The sequence below is a fragment of the Balaenoptera ricei genome, chromosome 4 (assembly GCF_028023285.1).
Source record: "Balaenoptera ricei isolate mBalRic1 chromosome 4, mBalRic1.hap2, whole genome shotgun sequence".
Lineage (NCBI taxonomy): Eukaryota > Metazoa > Chordata > Mammalia > Artiodactyla > Balaenopteridae > Balaenoptera > Balaenoptera ricei.
Window position 1 is genome coordinate 39,752,575 of NC_082642.1, and position 26,746 is coordinate 39,779,320.

The 26,746-nt window shown below is 39.2% G+C and overlaps 1 non-coding gene across 1 annotated transcript; it reads right to left on the reverse strand.

Moving 5' to 3' along the window:
• Positions 1 to 20,417: 20,417 nt before the first annotated feature.
• Positions 20,418 to 20,525, reverse strand: LOC132365680 (U6 spliceosomal RNA). The gene has a single exon (XR_009503199.1). It is a non-coding gene; the product is annotated as a U6 spliceosomal RNA (small nuclear RNA).
• Positions 20,526 to 26,746: the final 6,221 nt, after the last annotated feature.

Here is a 26,746-nt window from a genome sequence, read left to right on the forward strand (position 1 = left end):
GACCGTGACGTGTGGACAGGCAAGTTGGGTGGGAGCCTTCCTGCCTGGAGTGTGGACTCCCACCCACCACAGAGTCTCCAGTCCTGCCGTGGACACCCCCATCCTGTCACGGACCCCGCTTCTGCTGTGGAGACCCCCAACCCATTAGCCCCCCAAAGAGGCCTGCTGGGAGGGGTGAGAACTCCACCTAAAAGAAGAGACAGGGCGGCCCTAAGCACAGCAGTAGGGGATTACTGGGAGTACTTGGGTGCTTGTCTTCCAAAAAATCCAGGATGTCGGTGTCCAAGCCATGAGGGCTCCAACTTTCGTGGTCCAACTCAGCCTGCAGCTGGGGTCACCTGGGGCAGGGGTCGCTTCAGGGAAAGCATGTCCTTGGGTGATTTTCCAACTCTACCTCCCCTCCCCCGCCTTGGGCACCGCCCCCCAACCCCCTGTCCCCCAGGGCATTTCACAGATGCCAGAGACAGGGCCAAGGAGGGAGGGAGCTGGCCGCTCCCTGATTCACAAGGCTAAGGTGCTCCTTATATAGGAGGGCCCTGGACTCAGCTTAACTATAACTTGGGGTCTCCTACACCTTACCTGGTAGAGAGGTCCTGCAGATTCTAGGGCTCTGAGACCACCCCTACTTCTGACCCTGACTGCAGGGCTGGGGGTCCTGAGACCACCCTGGGTTCTTTTTTACTTGGAGGCTCCCAGAACTCACTGAAGCTTTATACTCAGGGTCAGTGTTGGTTATGGTGAAAGGACGCAGATAAAATGAGCTGAGGGCAGAGGTCAGGAGTAGAGCTGGAGGTCCATCAAGTTTGGCCGCCTAGGGAAGCTCACCTGAGTCCTGGGGTGCTGATTCAGAACGTACACAACCTCCTGGAGAAAATGGACCCAACTTTGCCATGTCCTGCCACCTAGCTGGCCTGTAACGGAGTCACCAAAAGGTTTTGTTCTTTCCCTGATTCTTAATTCCTTTAGAATTCAATATTTTACTCTCATAAATGCTTAGTGTCCTTGTAATAAATCGTTAAAAAATAAATATGAACTAATGTACGTTAATTACTCCATAAATAAGTGATGGATGGATTACACTTAACGTATAATTTAATTATTTTTTAGAATTATTAAAGTAAAACACATTATAGAAAATGGAAATATCACCTAAAGGAGAAGAGAAGAGGTTTGCAAATCCCACCCCCAGAGGTGACTGTCTTGCATGGTTTGGTGCATCTCTCTTACACTCTGTCTCTCTCCTTCTGTCTCCTTCTATCTCTGTCTCTCTCACACACAAACACACACACAAGCAGATTCATCTGCATCTGTGTTGATTTCACATCCATGTGGTCTTAACGGATGGGAACCTGGATGTAGATGATTGGTCCTCGTGTGTCCCACATAGAGAACCCTGAGGTCTCCCCTGTCATCAGGTCGACACCCTGCCCCCACTTTCTCAGCTGCACAGCATTCATTCATTCAAGCGGACCAGAACTGTTGGATCCCATCCTCTCTCCATGAACATTCCTGTTGTTGCCAATTCCCTACTATTTCAACCAGTGCTGTGATGGATGCGCTTGAAAAGACATCTTTAAAAAATTGTTGAAGAATTTTAGTGGGATAAACTCTAAGGATCAGCGCTTCTGGGAAAGGGATACCCCTGTGGGACTCTGAGGGGTTCTGCACACTGTTCTCCCAGAGAGGACTGTCGGTTCACTCTCCCCTCTAGGGGATCTGCTGGGGCCTCTGCTTCCTCACGTTGTCACCAGGGCTGGCGGTCACCAGACTGACAGCCAGTGTGCTGGTGACCAGTGCTGTCTCCATAGTGTTTACATTTGCGTGTGTCCTCAGCTGAGAGGTCAAGCGTCTCTAATATTGACTGGCGGTATGTACTACCTCTCCTTGGAAATGCCTGTGTTTGTTCTGCTCCTTGTTAAAACATTGGTTTTCAAAAAGTTTTTGGACCACCGGCATGTTAAATCTTTCTCTGGCCTTGGGTTATGAGGAATGCTTTTCCAGTTTATGGTTTGTCTTTCCAGTTGTCTGTCTCGGTTTTTTGTTTAGTTGTTTAGTTGTTTACTTGTTTTTGATAGTTTCTTTGTTGTTTTGTTTTTATTTTTGCCACTGAAGAGCTAAGCATTTCCATTCTGTATTCTAGCTCTGGTGTCACACTTAGAAAATTAGAGTCTACTTCAAGATTATGTACACATTTACTAATAGGACTTCATTTTGTACATCTCCTTTTCAATCCAGCTGCGTTTTCCTTTCAAATAATAAACAAAAACAGAAATTTACAAGTCACCTCTTTAAATATGTGGGCAGAAACAAAAAGCCACCTTTTGTATGGTTTTATTTATAGGAAACATCCAGAATAGGTAAATAAACAGAGAGAGAGAAATGGGGTTAAGTACTGTCAGGGGCTGGGGGAGGGAGCAATGGGGACTGTATGATAACTGATAAGTGATGTTGACCATCCTTTCATGTGTCTGTTGGCCATAAGTATGTATGCTTTAAAAAAATGTTCAGTCTTCTGCCAATTTTTTACTTGGGTTTTTGTCTTTTGAAGGTTGACTTGGGTGGGTTCTTGGTCCATTTTGGGTATGAACCCCTTTTTTAGATACATAGTTTGCAAATATTTTCTCAGGTTCAGTAGGCTGCCTTTTTATTTTGTGTATGATTTCCTTTGCCATTGGAAAACTTTTCAGTTGGATGCAGTCCCATTGGTTTATTTGGCTTGGTTTCCCTTACTTAAGGAGACAGGTCCAAAAAATATTGCTAAGAGCAAACTGCATACTCTGCAGTATGTTCTGCATTGTCGAAGAGCATGGTGCCTATGTTTTCTCCTAGGAGTTCCATGGCTTCAGGTCTTACATGGAAGTATTTGATTCATCTTGACATTAGTTTTGTAGATGGTATTGAGAAAGTAGTCCAGTTTGATTCTTGGGCATGTAGCTGTCCAGTTTTCCCAACACCATTAATTGAAGAGGTTATCTTTTCCCTGTTATATATTCTCACCTCCTTGTCATAGATAAGTTGACCATAGAAGCCTGGGTTTATTTCCGGGCTCTCCATTCTATTTCATGGATCTATGTGTATTTTTGTGTGTGTGCCAAAACCATACTGTCTTGATGTTTCTAGATTTGTAGTATAGTTTGAAATCAGGGAGGGTGATATATCCAGGTTTGTGCTTCTTTCTTAAGATTGTATTGACTATTCAGATTCTTTTGTGTTTCCATACACATTTTAGAACGCTTTGTTCTAGTTCTCCAAATAATTTCATTGCTATCTTGATATAAATAGCCTCAAATCTCTAGATTACCTTGGGGTGTGGAGAACCATTTGAGCAACACAAATTCTTCCAATTCATGAGCACAGCATATCTTGTCATTTATTCATGTGGTCTTCAGTTTCTTTCATCAAGGTCTTCCAGTTTTCTGAGTACAGGTCTTTTAACTCCTGGGTTAGGTGTATCCTTAGGTATTTTATTTTGGTTAATGTCATTTTCATTGGGTTTACTTTCTTTTTTTAATATTTATTTGGCTGCATCAGGTCTTAGTTGCAGCATGTGGGATCTTCATTGCAGCATGTGGGATTTTTTTTAGTTGTGCCATGTGGGATCTTTAGTTGTGGCATATGGGATTTCATTCCCTGACCAGGAATCGAACCCGAGCTCCCTGCATTGGGAGCACAGAGTCTTAGCCACTGAACCACCAGGGAAGTCCCAGGGTTTATTTTCTTTATTTCTCATTCTGATAATTTTTTGTGAGTGTATAGAAATGCAGCTGATTTCTATAGATTAATTTTGTATTCTTCAACTTAACTGAATTTTCTGATGAGGTCTATTTGATTTTGGGTGTCATTTTCAGGATTTTCTATGTAGAGTATTGTGTCATTTACCGACAGTGACAGTGTTACTTTTTCCTCTGCCATCAGATTACTTTCAGTTCTTTTTTTTTTTTTTCATTTAATTACTATGGCTAGGGCTTCCTAGACCATGTCAAATGAAAGTGGCTAAAGTGGTCAAGGTTAGAGTTAAGTTTAAGCATAACTTTTCCTCTTCCCCTTTGTCAATCAAAATAAGCAATAAATAATCAATATTAAAAATAAAATAAAGTTTTCTTTGAGCCAAACTGAAGACTAACCCAGAAAACTGCTACCCAGATTACTCTAAGAAACTGCTCTAGAGAAGCACATTTTCAGCAGTTTCATTTTGTCAGGACAAAGAACACTAAACAAGTCAGGGATACATTTCTATATGGTTTCAAAAAACAGACCAGGACATAGAGGTACAGCACATACAGCATGGGCTTGGCACCTGGGAAGGGAGTCTTATCCTCAAAGGGGTACAGTCATTGGTGTCCCAGGAAGAGGGGCATTTAATCATGATTTTTAACATGTACATTATTTGTTTCTGGTCAGTGTGCTCTTTTCTTTAAGAATTAAAGCAGATGTACACTGTATGTTTGATAGGCCAAAAACAGGCTATTTTTGTTAGCATAAAATTCAAGTTAATTCACGTATAAGCCAGAATGACTTCCCTATATTTCAGTACGTGAAAATTTCTTTTATCAACACCCCCCATTTGATCATATATCTTTCAGTAGAAAGCATTAATTATCAAAAATTGTCCCTGGAGGCTGGGATGGTCATTGTTCCTGCCCTGGGTTCATCCCATCCCTCGGTGCTAGGCCTGCCTCTTTCCTCTTTTTTCCCTTAGGAATAGAGTTGCCTAGGTATTCTCCTTGGGGGGCAGGTAATTAATTGAATGTAATGGATAAGCCCGGAGATATATTGACAGGGAAGCATTTTCATAGTCTATACATTTTATCAGCCCTATCAAATTGTCACACAAACATTGTGTGTGTTCTTTTATTAGCAGTAGACTGGAGGTACGCAATGATACATGTTATGAGAAGCTTGATAGCTAAGAAAAGAATAATATGTATCATGAAAATGATAATTATATGTAAAGCAAAGTGGAAAAAAATGTCTATTCCTGAAGGGAGCCAACTAAACAGGTCATTTAGAGTGTCAGTTTTGCTTACATCTGGCCTTTTGAGAAATTCTTTCTAGGTGTGTCTCAACTTCTCAAGAGGTATTAATATAAGTGCAACAGGTAGTATAAGCGATAGCACAAATACCTCCTTGTTTAGCCAGTAGAGGATCTAGTGTTAATTGAGCTAAGAAATTTAGGGATGTCTGCTGTGCTACAATGTTGTTTGCAAGCTTTTCAGTTACTTGACCAATGATGGCTGATAGATTTCTGAGCATAACTTTGTTGACATAAACTCTTGCATTAGGAGCCAAGATTCCCAAAAGATTTTTGCCACCAGATAACTTGGTATTTTGCTAACATGGATCTCTTGACTCTGTCTCTTGAAGAGAGAAAAGAGGGTCATCTATTTCCTGATGTATAGACAACGGGGTAACATAATGTCCTAATAAACATAAACCTGCTATCTGTCAGTTATTAAGACATTTATGTGCCCATCCTTGGGAAGGTGAGTCAATTCCAATACTACGTATAAAGACAAAACTGGAGTGGGGGTGGGGGAACAAGTGATCCCTCCCAGAATGTTCTCATTGATAGCCTCATTAATTGGGGGCTTTGTTCAGATGGTATTAAACCATGGGTCATTTCTCTTGCAGGCATTCCAAAAAACATGTCTATGGAATTTGGTATAAGGGAGTTGCTGGCATAATTTTCTTGCGTTTTTAAAGACATTTTTCAATTAAGTATGAGGCAGAGCAAAGGAGTCCTAGGGTGAGTTGTTCTCAGTCTCTAAGGACTGAGAATAGTATGAAACGATGGACATATTAATATGTTAAATAATTTGAACCAGAAAGGTTATGCCAGAGGGAGGTTGGTCTAGGTAAGTGGTTATATTAGTGACATCTGAAAAGTTGATGACAGGAATTATGAGGGGCTTCTATTGGTCTTATATTGACCGAGGACTTTGATGACAGATCTGACAATTGGTAAGATGGCCCCCAGTCACTATACTCTGTGACAACTTTACTAAAGAATTTTCTTTTCACCCTGTACACTGGGGCAAAGTATAGTCAGAAGTAAAACAGTAACTTTAAATTTTGATGAAGAGACAGACGTTTGGTAAACAGTACAGTTAGGTTAGTAGGGTGAATCTTACAGGCCTGGTCCAGACTCTTGGGTTAGCTGTTTACTACTGCTGTCATCCTCTTCTCGTCCTGGCTTGGTGGCATTGATCTTAGTCAAAACCAGGTGTCAGACGTAGGGGATGAAGTCCATTCAGGTGGAAGGGTCTTTTTTAAAATAGAGATGTGAATCCATGAGTCTATGCCTTCTAATTTGGCAGTCCATGGATTAGTGATTAATACTTGGTAAGGTCCTTTCCAACGTGCCTGCAAAGAATCTTCTATTTTAGGTCTTTTCCAAAAAACCAAAATTTCCAGGTTGTAATCCATGATCCTTAAGGTCTTCATCTCCCAGGAGCTCACTGTGAAAGGAGTTAGCTACTAATTTTTCATTTTCCTTAAGTGTTTTACTAAGGCCCTGACAATAATGTAATATATCTCCTTGGAGTGAGGTTGGTTCATATACTTTTTCATCTAATCGCATAGGCCATCCTGCTATGATTTCAAAAGGAGACAGCTGACGTTTACCAAAAGGCATAGATCTAAGGTTGAGAAGCGATAGCAGAAGAGCTTTTGGCCATGAGAGATTAAATGGCTCTGGGAGTTTTGCTAATTGCATTTTGATAGTGTCATTAGTCCTTTCTACCAATCCGGAAGATTGGAGATGATGAGTGCAGTGAAAATGAGGCATTATTGGCCCAATGTCACAAATAGATTTAATTATTTGTTCAGTTAAATTAGTTCCCCAGTCACTGTGTAATTCAGAAGGACTTCCCCAAATAGGAATTATATTTTCTAATAACAGTTTACCTACTGTTAAAACTTCAACCCAGTGTGAAAACATGCAGATCATTACCAATATATACTGACTTTTCTGACATGGTCGAATCTGTACAAAGTCCAATTGCCATACCCCAGAAGGTCCCTTAGGAAGGGGGAAGTTGGCCTTGTGACCCCTGAAGTGACTTTCCAGGATTATATTTAGGACATATATTACAACGAGCATATACTTTATGAGCCACCATGGGAGAAAGTTTCCAAATGTACTGTTTGCCCATAGAATCATTTTCTCAGGTGCCCAATTAGTTAAGGAATGTACAATATATGCTGGAGCAAGAGCAACTGGGCTCCAACAGGTATTATAGGTTTAATATCAGGTCCAAACCATATCTGTGTGATAGCGTTAAAAATTCCCCCCTCCCACCTTTTTTTTTAACATCTTTATTGGAGTATAATTGCTTTACAATGGTGTGTTAGTTTCTGCTTTATAACAAAGTGAATCAGTTATACATATGTTCCCATATCTCTTCCCTCTTGCATCTCCCTCCCTCCTACACTCCCTATCCCACCCCTCTAGGTGGTCACAAAGCACCGAGCTAATCTCCCTGTGCTATGCGGCTGCTTCCCACTAGCTATCTATTTTACATTTGATAGTGTATATATGTCCATGCCACTCTCTCACCCTGTCACATCTTAACCCTCCCCTCCCCATATCCTCAAGTCCATTCTCTAGTAGGTCTGCGTCTTTATTCCCGTCTTGCCACTAGGTTCTTCATGACTTTTTTTTTTTCCCTTAGATTCCATATATATGTGTTAGCATACTGTATTTGTTTTCCTCTTTCTGGCTTACTTCATTCTGTATGACTGACTCTAACTCCATCCACCTCACTACAAATACCTCCATTTCGTTTCTTTTTATGGCTGAGTAATATTCCATTGTATATATGTGCTACGTCTTCTTTATCCATTCATCTGATGATGGACACTTAGGTTGCTTCCATGTCCTGGCTATTGTAAATAGAGCTGCAATGAACATTTTGGTACATGACTCTTTTTGAATTATGGTTTTCTCAGGGTATATGCCCAGTAGTGGAATTGCTGGGTCGTATGGTAGTTCTATTTTTAGTTTTTTAAGGAACCTCCATACTCTTCTCCATGGTGGCTGTATCAATTTACATTCCCACCAACAGTGCAAGAGTGTTCCTTTTTCTCCACACCCTCTCCAGCATTTATTGTTTGTAGATTTTTTGATGATGGCCATTCTGACCGGTGTGAGATGATACCTCATTGTAGTTTTGATTTGCATTTCTCTAATGATTAATGATGTTGAGCATTCTTTCATGTGTCTGTTGGCCATATGTATATCTTCTTTGGAGAAATGTCTATTTAGGTCTTCTGCCCATTTTTGGATTGGGTTGTTTGTTTTTTTTTGTTATTGAGCTGCATGAGCTGCTTGTAAATCTTGGAGATTAATCCTTTGTCAGTTGCTTCATTTGCAAATATTTTCTCCCATTCTGAGGGTTGTCTTTTGGTCTTGTTTATGGTTTCCTTTGCTGTGCAAAAGCTTTTAAGTTTCATTAGGTCCCATTTGTTTGTTTGTGTTTTTATTTCCATTTCTCTAGGAGCTGGGTCAAAAAGGATCTTGCTGTGATTTATGTCATAGAGTGTTCTGCCTATGTTTTCCTCTAAGAGTTTGACAGTGTCTGGCCTTACATTTAGGTCTTTAATCCATTTTGAGTTTTTTTTTGTGTGTATGGTGTTAGGGAGTGTTCTAATTTCATACTTTTACATGTACCTGTTCATTTTTCCCAGCACCACTTATTGAAGAGGCTGTCTTTTCTCCACTGTATATGCTTGCCTCCTTTATCAAAGATAAGGTGACCATATGTGTGTGGGTTTATCTCTGGGCTTTCTATCCTGTTCCATTGATCTATGTTTCTGTTTTTGTGCCAGTACCAAAATGTCTTGATTACTGTAGCTTTGTAGTATAGTCTGAAGTCAGGGAGCCTAATTCCTCTAGCTCCGTTTTTCGTTCTCAAGATTGCTTTGGCTATTCAGAGTCTTTTGTGTTTCCATACAAATTGTGAAATTTTTTGTTCTAGTTCTGTGAAAAATGCCAGTGGTAGTTTGATAGGGATTGCACTGAATCTGTAGATTGCTTTGGGTGGTAGAGTCATTTTCACAATGTTGATTCTTCCAATCCAAGAACATGGTATATCTCTCCATCTATTTGTATTATCTTTAATTTCTTTCATCAGTGTCATAATTTTCTGCATTCAGGTCTTTTGTCTCCTTAGGTAGGTTTATTCCTAGGTATTTTATTCTTTTTGTTGCAATGGTAAACTGGAGTGTTTTCTTAATTTCACTTTCAGATTTTTCATCTTTAGTGTATAGGAATGCTACAGGTTTCTGTGCATTAATTTTGTGTCCTGCTACTTTACCAAATTCATTGATTAGCTCTAGTAGTTTTCTGGTAGCATCTTTAGGATTCTCTATGTATAATATCATGTCATCTGCAAACAGTGACAGCTTTACTTCTTCTTTTCTGATTTGAATTCCTTTTTTTTCCTTTTTCTTCTCTGATTGCTGTGGCTAACACTTCCAAAACTATGTTGAATAATAGTGGTGAGAGTGGGCAACCTTGTCTTGTTCCTGATCTTAGTGGAAATGGTTTCAGTTTTTCACCATTGAGGACGATGTTGGCTGTGGGTTTGTCATATATGGCCTTTATTATGTTGAGGAAAGTTCCCTCTATGCCTACTTTCTGCAGGGCTTTTATCATAAATGGGTGTTGAATTTTATCAAAAGCTTTCTCTGCATCGATTGAGATGATCATGTGGTTTTTCTCCTTCAATTTGTTAATATGGTGTATCACGTTGATTGATTTGCGTATATTGAAGAATCCTTTCATCCCTGGGATAAATCCCACTTGATCGTGGTGTATGATCCTTTTAATGTGTTGTTGGATTCTGTTTGCTAGTATTTTGTTGAGGATTTTTGCATCTATGTTCATCAGTGATATTGGCCTGTAGTTTTCTTTCTTTGTGACATCTTTGTCTGGTTTTGGTATCAGGGTGATGGTGGCCTTGTAGAATGAGTTGGGGAGTGTTCCTCCCTCTGGTATATTTTGGAAGAGTTTGAGAAGGATAGGTATTAGCTCTTCTCTAAATGTTTGATAGAAGTCGCCTGTGAAGCCATCTGGTCCTGGGCTTTTGTTTGTTGGAAGATTTTTTTTAAATTAATTAATTGATTTTATTTTATTTTTTGGCTGTGTTGGGTCTTCGTTTCTGTGCGAGGGCTCTCTCCACTTGCGGCAAGTGGGGGCCACTCTTCATCGCGGTGCACGGGCCTCTCACCATCGCGGCCTCTCTCGCTGCGGAGCACAGGCTCCAGACGCGCAGGCCCAGCAGCTGTGGCCCACGGGCCCAGTTGCTCCGCGGCATGTGGGATCCTCCCAGACCAGAGCTCGAACCCGTGTCCCCCACATTGGCAAGCAGACTCCCAGCCACTGCGCCACCAGGTAAGCCCTGTTGGAAGATTTTTAATCACAGTTTCAATTTCAGTGCTTGTGATTGGTCTGTTCATATTTTCTATTTCTTCCTGGTTCAGTCTTGGCAGGTTGTTCATTTCTAAGAATTTATCCATTTCTTCCAGGTTGTCCATTTTATTGGCATAGAGTTGCTTGTAGTAATCTCTCATGATCGTTTGTATTTCTGCAGTGTCAGTTGTTACTTCTCCTTTTTCATTTCTAATTCTATTGATTTGAATCTTCTCCCTTTTTCTCTTGATGAGTCTAGCTAATGGTTTATCAATTGTGTTTATCTTCTTAAAGAACCAGCTTTTAGTTTTGTTGATCTTTGTTAGTGTCTCCTTCATTTCTTTTTCATTTATTTCTGATCTGATCTATATGATTTCTTTCCTTCTGCTAACTTTGGAGTATTTTTGTTCTTCTTTCTCTAATTGCTTTAGGTGCAAGGTTAGGTTGTTTATTCGAGATGTTTCCTGTTTCTTTAGGTAGGCTTGTATTGCTATAAACTTCCCTCTTAGAACTGCTTTTGCTGCATCCCATAGGTTTTGGGTCGTTGTGTCTCCATTGTCATTTGTTTCTAGGTATTTTTGATTTCCCCTTTGATTTCTTCAGTGATCACTTCCTTATTAAGTAGTGTATTGTGTAGCCTCCATGTGTTTGTATTTTTTACAGATCTTTTCCTGTATTTAATATCTAGTCTCATAGCGTTGTGGTTGGAAAAGATACTTGATATGATTTCAATTTTCTTAAATTTACCAAGGCTTGATTTGTGACCCAAGATATGATCTATCCCGGAGAATGTTCCATGAGCACTTGAGAAAAATGTGTATTCTGTTGTTTTTGGGTGGAATGTCCTATAAATATCAATTAAGTCCATCTTGTTTAATGTATCATTTAAAGCTTGTGTTTCCTTATTTATTTTCATTTTGGATGATCTGTCCATTGGTGAATGTGGGGTGTTAAAGTCCCCTACTATGATTGTGTTACTGTTGATTTCCCCTTTTATGGCTGTTAGTATTTGCCTTATGTGTTGAGGTGCTCCAATGTTGGGTGCATAAATATTTACAAGTGTTATACTTTCTTCTTGGATCGAGCCCTTGATTATTATATAGTGTCCTTCTTTGTCTCTTGTAATAGTCTTTATTTTAAAGTCTATTTTGTCTGATATGAGAATTGCTACTCCAGCTTTCTTTTGATTTCCATTTGCATGGAGTATCTTTTTCCATCCCCTCACTTTCAGTCTGTATGTGTCCCTAGGTCTGAAGTGGGTCTCTTGTAGACAGCATATATATGGGTCTAGTTTTTGTATCCATTCAGCCAGTCTGTGTCTTTTGGGTGGAGCATTTAATCCATTTACATTTAAGTTAATTATCGATATGTATGTTCCTATTCCCATTTTCTTAAATGTTTTGGGTTTGTTATTGCAGGTGTTTTCCTTCTCTTGTCTTTCTTGCCTAGAGAAGTTCCTTTAGCATTTGTTGTAAACCTGGTTTGGTGGTGCTGAATTCTCTCAGCTTTTGCTTGTCTGTAAAGGTTTTAATTTCTCCATCAAATCTGAATGAGATCCTTGCTGGGTAGAGTAATCTTGGTTGTACATTTTTCTCCTTCATCACTTTAAGTATATCCTGCCACTCCGTTCTGGCTTGCAGAGTTTCTGCTGAAAGATCAGCTGTTAACCTTATGGGGATTCCCTTGTGTGTTATTTGTTGTTTTTCCCTTGCTGCTCTTAATATGTTTTCTTTATATTTAATTTTTGATAGATTGATTAATATGTCTTAGCGTGTTTCTCCTTGGATTTATCCTGTATGGGACTCGCTGTGCTTCCAGGACTTGATTAACTATTTCCTTTCCCATATTAGGGAAGTTTTCAACTATAATCCCTTCAAATATTTTCTCAGTCCCTTTCTTTTTCTCTTCTTCTTCTGGGACCCCTATAATTCGAATGTTGGTGCATTTAATGTTGTCCCAGAGGTCTCTGAGACTGTCCTCAGTTCTTTTCATTCTTTTTTCTTTATTCTGCTCTGCAGTAGTTATTTCCACTATTTTATCTTCCAGGTCACTTACCCGTTCTTCTGCCTCAATTATTCTGCTATTGATCCCTTGTAAAGTATTTTTAATTTCATTTATTGTGTTTTTCATCATTGCTTGGTTCCTCTTTAGTTCTTCTACGTCCTTGTTAAATGTTTCTTGCATTTTGTCCAATTTATTTTCAAGATTTTGGATCATCTTTACTATCATTATTCTGAATTCTTTTTCAGGTAGACTGCCTATTTCCTCCTCATTTGTTAGGTCTGGTGTGTTTTTACCTTGTTCCTTCATCTGCTGTGTGTTTTTCTGTCTTCTCATTTTGCTTATCTTACTGTGTTTGGGGTCTCCTTTTCACAGGCTGCAGGTTCATAGTTCCCATTGTTTTTGGTATCTGTCCCCAGTGGCTAAGGTTGGTTCAATGGGTTGTGTAGGCTTCCTGGTGGAGGGGACTAGTGCCTGTGTTCTGGTGGATGAGGCTGGATCTTGTCTTTCTGGTGGGTAGGACCATGTCTGGTGGTGTGTTTTGGGGTGTCTGTGGCCTTATTATGATTTTAGGCAGCCTCTCTGCTAATGGATGGGGCTATGTTCCTGTCTTGCTAGTTGTTTGGCATAGGGTGTCCAGCATTGTAGCTTGCTGGTCGTTGAGTGAAGCTGGGTCTTGATGTTGAGATGGAGATCTCTGGGAGATTTTTGCCATTTGGTATTAGGTGGAGCTGGGAGGTCTCTTGTGGATCAGTGTCCTGAACTTGGCTCTCCCACCTCAGAGGCACAGCCCTGATGCCTGGCTGGAGCACCAAGAGCCTGTCATCCACACAGGTCAGAATAAAAGGGAGAAAAAAAAAGAAAGAAAGAATGAAAGAGGATAAAATAAAGCTATTATAATAAAAAATAAAAAAATTATTAAGAAAAAATTTATTAATAAAATTTTTTTTAATTTTTTAAAATAAATTTATTAATTTTTTATAATAAAAAGTAAGAAAAAAATTATTAAGAAAAAAATTTATTAGGAAAAATATTTTTAATTTTTTAAAATAAAAAATCAGGAAAAAATTATTAAGAAGAAATTTATTAAGAAAAAAATATTTTTTAAGTAAAGGAAAAAACAAAACAAGCAAAAAAAACCAATGAAAAATGGATGGACCAAACCCTAGGACAAATTGTGAAAGCAAAGCTATACAGACAAAATCTCACCCAGAAGCATACACATATACACTCACAAAAAAAGGAAAAGGGGAAAAATTAATATATCCTGCTCCCAAAGTCCACCTCCTGAATTTGGGATGATTCGCTGTCTATTCAGGTATTCAACAGATGCAGGCACATCAAGTTGTTTGTGGAGATTTAATCTGCTGCTCCTGAGGCTGCTGGGAGAGATTTCCCTTTCTCTTCTCTGTTCGTACAGCTCCCGGGGTTCAGCTTTGGATTTGGACCCGCCTCTGCATGTAGGTCACCTGAGGGCGTCTGTTCCCCGCCCAGACAGGACGGGGTTAAAGGAGCAGCTGCTTTGGGGGCTCTGGCTCACTCAGGCCAGGGGAGGGAGCGGTACGGAGGAGGCGGGGCGAGCCTGCGGCGTCAGAGGTGTCGTGACGTTGCAGCAGCCCAAGGCGCGCCGTGCGTTCTCCCGGGGAAGTTGTCCCCGGATCACGGGAGCCTGGCCGTGGCGGGCGGCACAGGCTCCCAGGAGGGGCGGTGTGGATAGTGACCTGCGCTCGCACACAGGCTTCTCGGTGGCGGCAGCAGCAGCCTTAGCGTCCCATGCCCGTCTCTGGGTTTCGCGCCGATCGCCGCGGCTCGCACCCGTCTCTGGAGCTCGTTTAGGCGGCGCTCTGAATCCCCTCTCCTCGCGCACCAGGAAACAAAGAGGAGAGAAAAAGTCTCTTGTCTCTTCGGCAGCTGCAGACTTTTCCCGGACTCCCTCCCGGCTAGCCGTGGCGCACTAACCCCTTCAGGCCGTGTTCACGCCGCCAACCCCAGTCCTCTCCCTGTGATCCGACCGAAGCCGGAGCCTCAGCTCCCAGCCCCCACCCACCCCGGCGGCTGAGCAGACAAGCCTCTCGGGCTGGTGAGTGCTGCTCGGCGCCGAGCCTCCGTGCGGGAAGTGCGGGAATCTCTCCGCTTTGCCCTCCGCACCCCTGTGGCTGCGCTCTCCTCCGTGGCTCTGAAGCTCCCCCCTCCGCCACCCGCAGTCTCTGCCCGCGAAGGGGCTCCTAGTGTGTGGACACCTTTCCTCCTTCACGGCTCCCTCCCACTGGTGCAGGTCCTGTCCCTATTCTTTTGTCTCTGTTGTTTCTTTTTTCTTTTGCCCTAGCCAGGTATGTGGGGAGTTTCTTGCCTTTTGGGAGGTCTGACGTTTTCTGCCAGGGTTCAGTGGGTGTTCTGTAGGAGCAGTTCCACGTGTAGATGTATTTCTGATGTATCTGTGGGGAGGAAGGTGATCTCCGCATCTTACTCTTCCGCCATCTTCTCTCGACCTTACCTTTTTTAAAAAAATTATTTATTTATTTATTTATATTTAATTTTGGCTGTGTTGAGTCTTCGTTTCTGTGCGAGGGCTTTCTCCAGTTGCGGCGCACGGGGGCCACTCTTCATCGCGGTGTGCGGGCCTCTCACCGTCGCGGCCTCTCCTGTTGCGGAGCACAGGCTCCAGACGCGCAGGCTCAGTAGTTGTGGCTCAGGGGCTTAGTCGCTTTGCGGCATGTGGGTTCGAGCCCTGGTCTGGGAAAATTCCCTCTTTTTGTTGTCACATCTGTTTCTATTCTTTCGGTGGCAGTTTCATGAGCCTGTAGAAGGAAATCCTTCACTGAGTCAGCAGGACTAACAGAGAGCGATGGACATTCTTGAGACTGGACAGAATGATTATTTAAAGTTGCTTGCTCAGTGGCAGCATCAGCAAGCTGAATTCCTTTAGCTTCCATAGTCTCATATATGGAATGTCCTGGGGTTTTAATAATTGCCAACTCTTTTGGCAATTGTATAGCATTTAATAACTCTGAACTGGTTTTCCATATTTTAATATGTTGTCCTGAAGCAGTTTAAAAACAAACAAAAAAACAAACAAACAAAAAACCTCGTTGCCATAACATTCCAAAGTCATGTGTCACTCCAAAGGCATAAGGACTGCCAGTATAAACATTTGCTATCTGGTCTTTAGCTAGTTGACAAGCTTGAGTTAAAGCAATTAATTCACCTTGTTGTGCTGACTTATTTTCTGGTAAATAAGGGCTTTCAATTATATCCACTGCAGATGTTACTGCATATCTATCTCAAAAATATCCTTGTTCATCTTTTAAGTAGGACCTATCTGTAAACCAACTTAGATTTGCATTGTTAAAGGGAGTTTCTTGCATGTTACTCCTAGCAGCAAGAATATAATCCATTAATAAAATGCAGTCATGGTGGTTTGAGGTCACACTCTTTCCTATAGACCAGTCTAGCACAGAGGCCATTCTTAAGTGGAAAATATAATTTCAAGAGTCAATTCCCTTCAGTTTTATTGTGTATGTGTTACTTCAGAGCACATGAGAAGGGTCCTTCCATCTAAGTTGGGGAGAGAGAGTCCTTTAAATGATGTCTTTTCCAGCATTCGTAATCTCCTGGGTGCAGGTCATGGGGCATCTAATCCTCATCCAAAGATAGATTACTGTGATCAGCTTCAGAAACAAGCTTAGAATATACTTTTAATAATTCAGTTAAACTGCACAATAATGCTACACACAACAAAGAGACATCTTGGGTGTAGGTAGTAAATACAAAACCTCTGATGTATATATATAAAACATCAATATTCACAGAGGTGTATCATTGAAACAAAATTTTTCTCTCTAAATTACCCTCATTTTTACCAAATAGAGTCAAATTAAGACTGATTTGTCTGCAAAGCAAGTCTGGTTTCAGTACACTTTGCCTGATTATCTACATAAGTGGCATTGATTATATGGGCTCTTTTAAATTTGGTTTTGTGAAACTTTTCCTAAGGGATCTCAAACAAATTTTAAAAGGCCTCTCAAAGCTAGGAAAGCCATGCCATTAGCCATGCCAGGAAATACCTGCAGATTTAGATGGATTTCTCTCTTCTCGAGTTCCAACATGTCTTGAGTTTCTTCATCTGTCAGGAAACAGCCTTCCTTATTCACCTGGAAAGGCTGCTGGGAATCTAAGAGTTTCCAAATTCTGGAGGGATTGGATAGAGAGAAAACATAAATGCTTCAATTTTGTTTATGAAGGGTATAATTTTCCAAATTGCTGCAAGTCATAATTAGATTAAGGGGAAAGGTTCCCTTTAAGGTTCCCTTTAAAAACAAAGATTAAAAGTCAGCAATATTTCAGACAAAGAGTCGTAAAAATATAATCATATTTATCAACTCATTCAATCCTATGTAATTAATTCTTGTTCTGTTTGAGTCCAGTTTTTCCATTAGTTTTGTTGAGCTCGCCTGATGATTGAGGATGATAGTGACAGTGAGAATTTCAAGAAGTTTGTGAGGGGTTTGTGTTAAGCCTTGTAGGATTTGCCCAGTGAAGCAGGTGCCCTGATCACTGGAGACTCTAGAAGGTATGCCCCAAGTGGAAAACATATTTTTAAACAGTTTCTTTATCATTGTGAGGGCATCAACCTTGCAGCAAGGGAAGGCTTTAACACATCAAATAAAAAGGAGGGTTTGGGGACTTCCCTGGGGCTCCAGTGGTAAAGAACCCGCCTTCCAATGCAGGGGATGCGGGTTTGATCTCTGGTCAGGGAACTAAGGTCCCACATACCTCAGGGCAACTAAGCCCATGTGCCGCAACTACTGAGCCTGCGAGCCTCAGCTAGAGAGCCAGCTTGCTGCAAACTACAGAGCCCATGCGCTCTGGAGCCCACGCCCCACAACTAGAGAGTCCGATCGCCCCAACGAAAGATCCTGCATGCCGCAATGAAGATCCCACCTGCTGCAACTAAGACCCAATGCAGCCAAAAATAAAAATAAAAAAGTGGGGTTTGCCGGGGGCAGGGAAGAACCAAGCAGCTGTCTTGGGTTTCCCATAGACCTGATTGTTTAATTCACAGCTATTGAATTAAACAGACACCTTAATTTCTTTCATTTAGGAGCACGCTGTTACAAGGACATCAGGATGGCAGAAATCTGACAATGAGGGGTTAATTTTGTAGAAGCAGAATGGACTTTATCTGCATGTGCCGTAATCTTTACAGATTCTGTTGTGGTTGCCTTTGTACGAAAGTCAGGGCATTTTCCTAATACTCGGGTTCACTCCCTTTAGTGTGAGCCTCAATTTTGATGACATGACAGATAATATTTTATGTCAGGACATATAAGATTTCTAGGAGTTTCATATCACTTCTGGAACATTTATAATATATATACTTATGTAGACATAATGTGAAGAAGGCTTAATGTTACCTTTTATTGACAATGCTTCCCATGTAATATAATATACTAAATAATCCTAAAGACTTTATTTTCTATTCAAAAACAACCAACTCTATGACAAACGTATCTATCCTTTTTTCCATTCTTTATATCTTCTATCACTGACAACATATATGCTACTTTTTACATATTGAAATGCTTCCCTTGTTATTTTAGTAATGTTAATTACATGTGTTATAATTTTTAACCCTTAAAGAAACCCTTAATCTCTAGTGAAAATCAAGGGGCAAGTAATAGATTCTCTTTGTCATACCAGTATTTCCTGATTAGCAAACTTAAGAACATATTCCATAACCTCTAAAAACATACATTTTTCTCATAGCATAATTTCTTTTTAATGTGGTATAAGATGTGTGTCTAATAAATCCAAACATCTTTAGTTTTTCTCTAAAGAAGACAAAGCAGACAAATTGAGACATGCTTAGCAATGAATGTTTCAGTATTTTTATCTAAATTGGAAGTTATCTGGATATTCAATGAATTTGCATCATTTAATTTAATTTAGCAAAACTCTAAAGTTTCAAGTTACCAAAAATCTGGAGAAACTGTTTTTAGTTAGACATACCATAAAGCACAATCATTTTGAAAGAGTTCACCTAAAAACTTTTATCCCATTGATCTCTATTTCATCACTTATGAGAATATCATAGTACCAAGTTAATTTTTTGCTGACTAATTTTGAAGGAGAGATAACGTGAACTTATTAACTTTTAGTTAACCTGGGAACAATGAAAGTACTATACTTAGTGTTGATGACCCTGAAGACATTCCTGAATTAATCAAGCTAAAAACTTAGGATTGTTTTCATTTATTAAAGATTAATTCTAGATCACATGATCCTTTAAAAATTTGGATTAGGTTTTTTTGTTACATTTAGAAATATTTAATTTGTAAGCACTTGCTTTTAAGTCAATTGCATAGCACTTTTACAAATTCATATTAATAATGTCACCTGGAGGTAGAAACTGATCACATTTATAACATATACACAAGCATACATACATCCAGATAGACATAGGCAGAGCAGACAGAGATCTCATAGCTTTCCTGCTTGCATTTAAAAAGACTTTTTTTTTTATTTTTTATTTTTTTACATTTTAGATTCTACTAATTGAGCCAAGGCTGTAGTCTCAAGCAGTGTGGGCTGTCTTTGCATTTCAAGAGCATGATAAGAGTTATTACTTCAAGTGTTCTCCTAGGAGTACTTTTCTATCTCAGGGTCAAAATTTTGAAAAGGTATTTTATCAAGCCAGCTGTATTTAATTGTGCATGCAAAAAATCAGTTTTGGAATGTCAAAAAAAATTTTACCCTAGCCATTTTAGGGTTAGATAAGTACTTGCAAGTATTGGCTCCACACCAGTTGTAGAAGCCAGCCAGAGTTCCAGTGGGTGGCTTCCTCTCCAGGAGCTGGGAGGCTTTAGAAGCACAACCTTCCACTTTCTCTTAGTTTCATTTTATTAAAAAGTGTGAATCAAAAATTAAATTTAAATGTTCAATTTTATGCCACATTCTAAAACGTTAACCAGCTCAATTCACTCCAAAATTCATTGCAAGCCTTCCTGCCTGGAAATTCCCTCTAAGGTCTTCTGCCTCGGAACTTCCCCCTATGGCCTCTGGATGGGAAATTGACCAGTACACACTTAAGACTTCAAGTCTTAAGACAACAGCTCAAATAAAAGTCATGCGCCATCACTTAATACAAGGAGATTCAGATATCAGGAAAAACTCACTGAATCACCTGAAAGGTGCTGTGAAGCTGGAGGAGCTCAAGGGGCAGGCCCATGCTTGATACCAAGCGCCACTCCAAAGTAGACCCCAGGTGACCTCAAACGGGTTTTTCTGATATCCTACCGACCATGTCAAATAATGTCTATGAAAATAATCAATAACCAATCAATAATAAGAATAGAAAAGAGTTTTATTTGAGCTAAACGGAGGACTAGCCCAGAAGCCTGATTCCCAGATCACTCTGAGACACTGCTCTGGAAAAAGCAGTGTTTTCAGCACAATTTTACCTTGTCAGAACAAAGGACATTAAACAAGTCAGGGATACATCTCTTCAAGATTTCAAAAAACAGACCAGCACGTACACATATAGCACATCCAGAATGGCCTTGGCACCTGGGAAGGAAGTCTTATCATAAAAGGAGGACCAGCACTGGTGTCCCAGGAAGAGAAGAAGTTAATCTTTATTTTTAACATGAACATGCTATACTTCTGGTCAGTGTGCCCTTTCCTTTAATAATTAATGCAGATGTACAACATATGTGTGATAGGCCACAAACAGGCTATTTTAGTTAGCATAAAATTCATATTAACTCATGTATAAGCCAGAATGACTTCCCTATATTTCAATATGTGAAAGTTTCTTTCATCACCTTCCCCCTCTCTATCTCTCTGAGGCCTCCAGGAAAGACAGGACTAGTTCACGGTCACACATGATGCAGGGAGTCCAGCTGGACTATTGTTTTTCTACCCTCAGTCCTGGGCATAAGTTTGTATACTATCTGTGCACATTCGCTGACCAGGTGTCCATTCAGGTCTTTTCCAATTTTTAAAAAATATGGAATGTTTCATGAATTTGCATATCACTTTTACTCAGGGTTCATGGTAATTTTCTCTGTATTGTTCTGACTTTTAGTATATGTGCTGCCGAAGCAAACACTTTTCCTAGTTTTAATGGGGTTGTTTGTGTTAGAGTTGTGTGTGTGTGTGTGTGTGTGTCTATAGTTTTATTGAAGTATAGTTGATTTACAATGTGTTCATCTCTGCTGTACAGCAAAGTGATTCAGTTTACATATACATATTCTTTTTCATATTCTTTTCCATTATGGATTATCCCAGGATATTGACTATAGTTCCCTGTGCTTTACAGTAGGACCTTGTTGTTTATCCATCCTACATATAATAGTTTGCATCTGCTAAACTCAAACTCCCAATCCTTCCTTCCCCCACCCCACATGCCCTTGCCAACCACAGGTCTGTTTTCTATGTCTTTGTGTATGTTTCTGGTTCATTGATATGTTCATTTGTGTCATATTTTAGATTCCACATTTAAGAGATATCGTATGGTATTTGTCTTTCTCTTTCTGACTTCACTTAGTATGATCTCTAGATCCATCCATGTTGCTGCAAATGGCATTATTTCATTCTTTCTTATAACATATGTAAAGTGATTCATTATATATATGTCACATCTTCTTTATCCATTCATCTGTCAATGGACATTTAGGTTTCCATGTCTTGGCTGTTGTAAATAGTGCTGCTATGAACATAGGGGTGCATGCATCTTTTTAAAGTATAGTTTTGTTTGGATATATGCCCAGAAGTGGGATTGCTGGATCACATGGAAACTCTCTTTTTCAGTTTTTTGAGGAACCCCCATACTGTTTTCCATAGTGGCTGCACCAATTTACATTCCCACCAACAATACAGAATGGTTCCCTTTTCTCCACACCCTCTCCAGCATTAGTTATTTGTAGACTTTTTGATGATGGCCATTCTGACTGGTATGAGGTAGTACTCATGATAGTTTTGATTTGCATTTCTCTAATAATCAATGATGATGAGCATCTTTTCATGTGCCTATTGGCCATCTGTATGTATGGAGATATGTCTATTTAGGTCTTCTGTCCATTTTTCTATTGGGTTGTTTGTTTGTTTGCCGTTATTGAATTGTATGAGCTGTTTGTACATTTTGAAAATTAAGCCCTTATCGATCACATCATTTGCAATTATTTTCTCTTGGTTTGTAGGTTGTCCTTTCATTTTGTTTATGGTTTCCTTTGATGTCCAAAAGCTTATAAATTTGATTATTTCCCATTTGTTTATTTTTGCTTTTATTTCTATTGCCTTGGGAGACTGACCTAAGAAAACATGGGTAAAATTTATGTCAGAGAATGTTTTGTCTATGTCCTCTTCTAGGAGCTTTATGGTATCATGTCATATATTTAAGTCTTTAAGCCATTTTGAGTTTATTTTTGTGTATGGTGTGAGGGTGTGTTCTAACTGCATTGATTTGCATGCAGCTGTCTAACTTTCCCAGCACCACTTGCTGAAGAGACTTTTTCCCATTTTATATTCTTGCCTCCTTTGTCAAAGATTAATTGACCATAGGTGTCTGGGTTTATTTTTGGGCTCTCTATTCTGTTCCATTGATCTGTATGTCTTTTGTTGTGCTGATACCACACTGTTTCAATTACTGTAGCTTTGTAGTATAGTTTGGAGTCTGGGAAGGTTATGCCTCCTGCTTTGTTCTTTTTCCTCAGAATTACTTTGGCAATTCTGGGTCTTTTATGGTTCCATATAAATTTTAGAATTATTTGTTTTAGTTCTGTGAAAAATGTTGTGTAATCTGATAGGGATTGCATTAAATCTGTAGACTGCTTTGGATAGTATAGCCATATTAACAATATTAATTCTTCCAATCCAAGAGCATGGGATATCTTCCATTTCTTTGAATTATCTTCAGTTTTCTTTATTAATGTGTTATAGTTCTCAGCATATGTCTTTCACCTCCTTGGTCAATTCCTATTTATTTGTTTGTTTGTTTGTTTAATTTTCAAAGGGATTGTTTGTTTACATTCCCTTTCTGATATTTCATTGTTAGTGCAAAGAAATGCAACCGATTTCTGTATGTTAATCTTGTATCCTGCTACCTTGCTGAATTCGTTTATCAGTTTTAATATTTTTATGTGTGGAGTCTTTAGGATTTTCTATATATAGTATCATGTCATCTGTACATACTGACAATTTTACCTCTTTCCTACCATTTTGAATACCTTTTATTTATTTTTTTTCTTGTCTGATTACTGTGGCTAGAACTTCCAGTACAATGTTGAATAGAAGTGATGAGAGTGGGTATCCTTTTCTTCTTCCAGATATTACTTGGTAGGCTTTCAGCTTTTCACTGTTGAGTATTATATTGGCTGTGAGTTTGTCATAAACACCATTTATTATGTTGAGAAATGTTCCCTCTCTACCCACTTTGGTAAGAGTTTTTGTCATGAATGGATGTTGAATTTTATCAGATGCCTTTATTCTGCATCTATTGAGATGATCATTGGTTTTGTCTTTTCTTTTGTTGATGTGGTGTACCACATTGATTGATTTCCATATGTTGAACCATCCTTGTGACCCTGGGATGAATCCAACTTGGTCATGGTGTACCATCTTTTTTATGTGTTGTTGGACTCAGTTTGCTAATATTTTATTGAGAGTTTTTGCATCTATAGTCATTAAAGATATTGGCCTGTAATTTCTTTTCTTGATACTGTCTTTGGTTTTGGTATCAGGGTGATGATAGCTTCATAGAATGTGTTTAGGAGTGTTCCTTCCTGTTCAATCTTTTGGGAGAGTTTGACAACAATCAGTATAAATTCTTCTTTGTATGTTTGGTAGAACTCACCTGTGAAGCCATCTGGTCCTAGACTTTTTTTGTAGGGTTTTTGTTTTTTTTTTCAGATTCTATTTCATTTCTAGTGATTGGTCTATTGAAGTTATCTATTTCTTCTTGATTCAGTTTTGGTGGGTTGTGTGTTTCTAGAAACTTGTCCATTTCTCTAGGTTGCAAATATTTTGGCATATAATTGTTGATAGTGTTCTCTTACGCTTTTTTTTTGTATTTCTGGGGTATCAGTTGTGATTCCTCCTCTTTCAGTTCTTATTTTGTTTATTTGGGTCTTCTCTCTCATCTTCTTGGTGAGACTGACCAGAGGTTTGTCAATATTTTTTACCCTTTCAAAGAAAGCTCATGATTTTATTGATTTTTTTCTGTTTTCTTTTTAATCTCTATTTTATTTCCTCTCTGATATTTATTTTTTCCTTCCATCTGCTGACTTTAGGGTTTTTTTTTGTCTAATTTCTTCCTCAAAAACCTAAGATGCCATCTTGCAGACTCACTAATAGGTTTTTTTTAAAATTTTTTTAAAATTTATTTATTTTATTTTTGGCTGTGTTGCGTCTTCGTTTCTGTGTGGGCTTTCTCCAGTTGCGGCGAGCGGGGGCCACTCTTCATCGCGGTGCGCGGGCCTCTCACTATCGCGGCGTCTCCTGTTGCGGAGCACAGGCTCCAGACGCGCAAGCTCAGTAGTTGTGGCTCACAGGCCCAGTTGCTCCACGGCATGTGGGATCCTCCCAGACCAGGGCTCGAACCTGTGTCCCCTGCATTGGCAGGCAGACTCTCAACCACTGCGCCACCAGGGAAGCCCACTAATAGGTTTTTAATATGATTTTTTAAATTTTATTTATTTATTTTTGGCTGTGTTGGGTCTTCCTTGCTGTGTGCGTGCTTTCTCTAGTTGTGGCATGTGGGAGCTACTCTTCATTGCAGTGTGTGGGCTTCTCATTGCAGTGGCTTCTCTTGTTGTGGACCATGGGCTCTAGGCATGCGGGCTTCAGTAGTTGTGGCTCACGGGCTCTAGAGTGCAGGCTCAGTAGTTGTGGTGCATGGGCTTTGTTGCTCTGTGGCATATGAGATCTTTCTGGACCAGGGCTTGAACCTGTGTCCCCTGCATTGGCAGGTGGATTTTTAACCACTGAGCCACCAGGGAAGCCCTGACTTTAGGTTTTGTTTGTTCTTCTTTTTCTAACTCTTTTAGGTGGTGGATTAGGCTGTTTATTTGAGATATTTCTTGTTTCTTGAAGAAAGCCTGTGTTGCTATGAACTTTCCTCTAAGAACTACTTTTGCTGCATCCTGTAGATTTTTTATGGTCGTGTTTTCATTGTCATTTCTCTCAAGCTTATTTTAAAATTTCTTCTTGATTTCATCATTGATCCATTGGTTTTTTAATAGAATGTTTAGTCTCCATGTAATCATTTTTTTTCTTGTTTCTTTTTCCATGGTTGTTTTCTAGTTTCATGACGTTGTGGTCAGAAAAGATGTTTGAAAAAGTTTCTATCCTGTTAAATTTGTTGAGGCTTGTTTTGTGCCCTAGTATGTGGTCAATTCTAGAGAATGTTCCCAGTACACTCAAAAAGAATGTGTATTCTGATTTTTTGGGATGTAATGTCCTGAAAATACCAATTAAGTATAACTGTTCTATTGTATCATTTAGGATCTCCATTGCCTTATTGATTTTCCATCTTGAAGATCTGTCCGTTGATGAGGGCAGGGAGTTAAATACTCCTACTATTATTATATTATTGTCAGTTTCTCCCTTTATGTCTGTTAGTACTTTTTTATGTATTTGGGTGCTCCTATATTGGGTGCATATATATTGACAGATGTAATATCCTCTTCTTGTATTGCTTTTATCATTATATAATGACCTTCTTTATCTTTCTTTTTAGCCTTTGTTTTAAAGTCTATATTGTCTCATATGACTATTGTGACTTCTACTTTCTTCTCATTTCCATTTGTATGAAATATCTTTTCCATCTCCTCACTTTCAATCTATGTGTATCCTTTGTGCTGAAGTGGGTCTCTTGAAGGCAGCATATTGTATGCTATTGTTTCTCTATCTAGTCTGCCACTCTGTGTCTTTTGATAGGAACACCTAGTCCTTTGACATTTAAGGTAATTATTGATAGTGTTTTCCCATTTATTTTATATTTCTTCTTTGTCCCTTTTCTTTTTTCTTTTTTTCCTTTTATGGTTTGATGGTTTTCTTTTGTATTAGCCTTGTGTTCTCTTCTTTTGGGTTTTTGTGAATCTATTGTATGATTTTGATTTGATGTTACCCTGTTTTTCAAGTATGTTAACTCCTTCCTGTATCTACATGCCTTAGACTGGTAGTTGTATAGTATCAAACACATTCTGGGGGAAAAAAACAACTATATTTTCATAGTATCCTCCACCACGTATTATGATTTTGATGTTCTCTTTTACATATTCATGTTCATCCTTTTGCTGTTCATTGTGATTATCATTGCTTTCATATAAATGTTTTTCTTTTTCTTTTTCTTTTTTTTTAAATCTGTGTACTGGCTTATTTAAGTGATTTACTTTCCAGTCATGATTTTCTCTTTTCTACAGATTCTTCATTCTTTTTCTTTTTACTTTATTGGAGCATAGTTGATTTACAATGTTGTGTTAGTTTCAAGTGTACAGCAACGTGATTCATTTATACACATACATATATTCATTACTTTTTAGATAATTTTCTTGTATAGGTTATCACAGAATATTGAGTTGAGTTCCCTGTGCTATACAGTAAGTCTCTGTCAGTTATCTATCTTACATATAGCAGTGTGTCTACATTCATCCCAAGTTCCTGATTTATCCCTCCCCTCCACATTTCCCTTTGGTAACCATAAGTTTGTTTTTGATATCTGTGAATCTGTTTCTGTTTTGTAAACAAGTTCATTTGTATTATTTTTAATAAGATTACACATATGAGTGACATCAAATGATATTTGTCTTTCTCTGTCTGACTTACTTCACTTAGTATGATCACCTCTAAGTCCATCCATGTTGTGGCAAATGGCATTATTTTGTTATATTTTATGGCTGAGTAATATTCTATTGTATATATGTACTACATCTTTTTTTTTAAAAAAACATCTTTATTGGAGAATAATTGCTTTACAATGGTGTGTTAGTTTCTGCTTTATAACCGAGTGAATCAGTTATACATATACATATGTTCCCATATCTCGTCCCTCTTGCTTCTCCCTCCCTCCCACCCTCCCTATCCCACCCCTCTAGGTGGTCACAAAGCACCGAGCTGATCTCCCTGTGCTATGTGGTTGCCTCCCACTAGCTATCTATTTTACGTTTGGTAGTGTATATATGTTCATGCCACTCTCTCACTTTGTCCCAGCTTACCCTTCCCCCTCCCCATATCCTCAAGTCCATTCTCTAGGAGGTCTGTGTCTTTATTCCCGTCTTGCCACTAGGTTCTTCATGACCTATTTTTTTCCATTAGATCCCTTATATGTGTGTT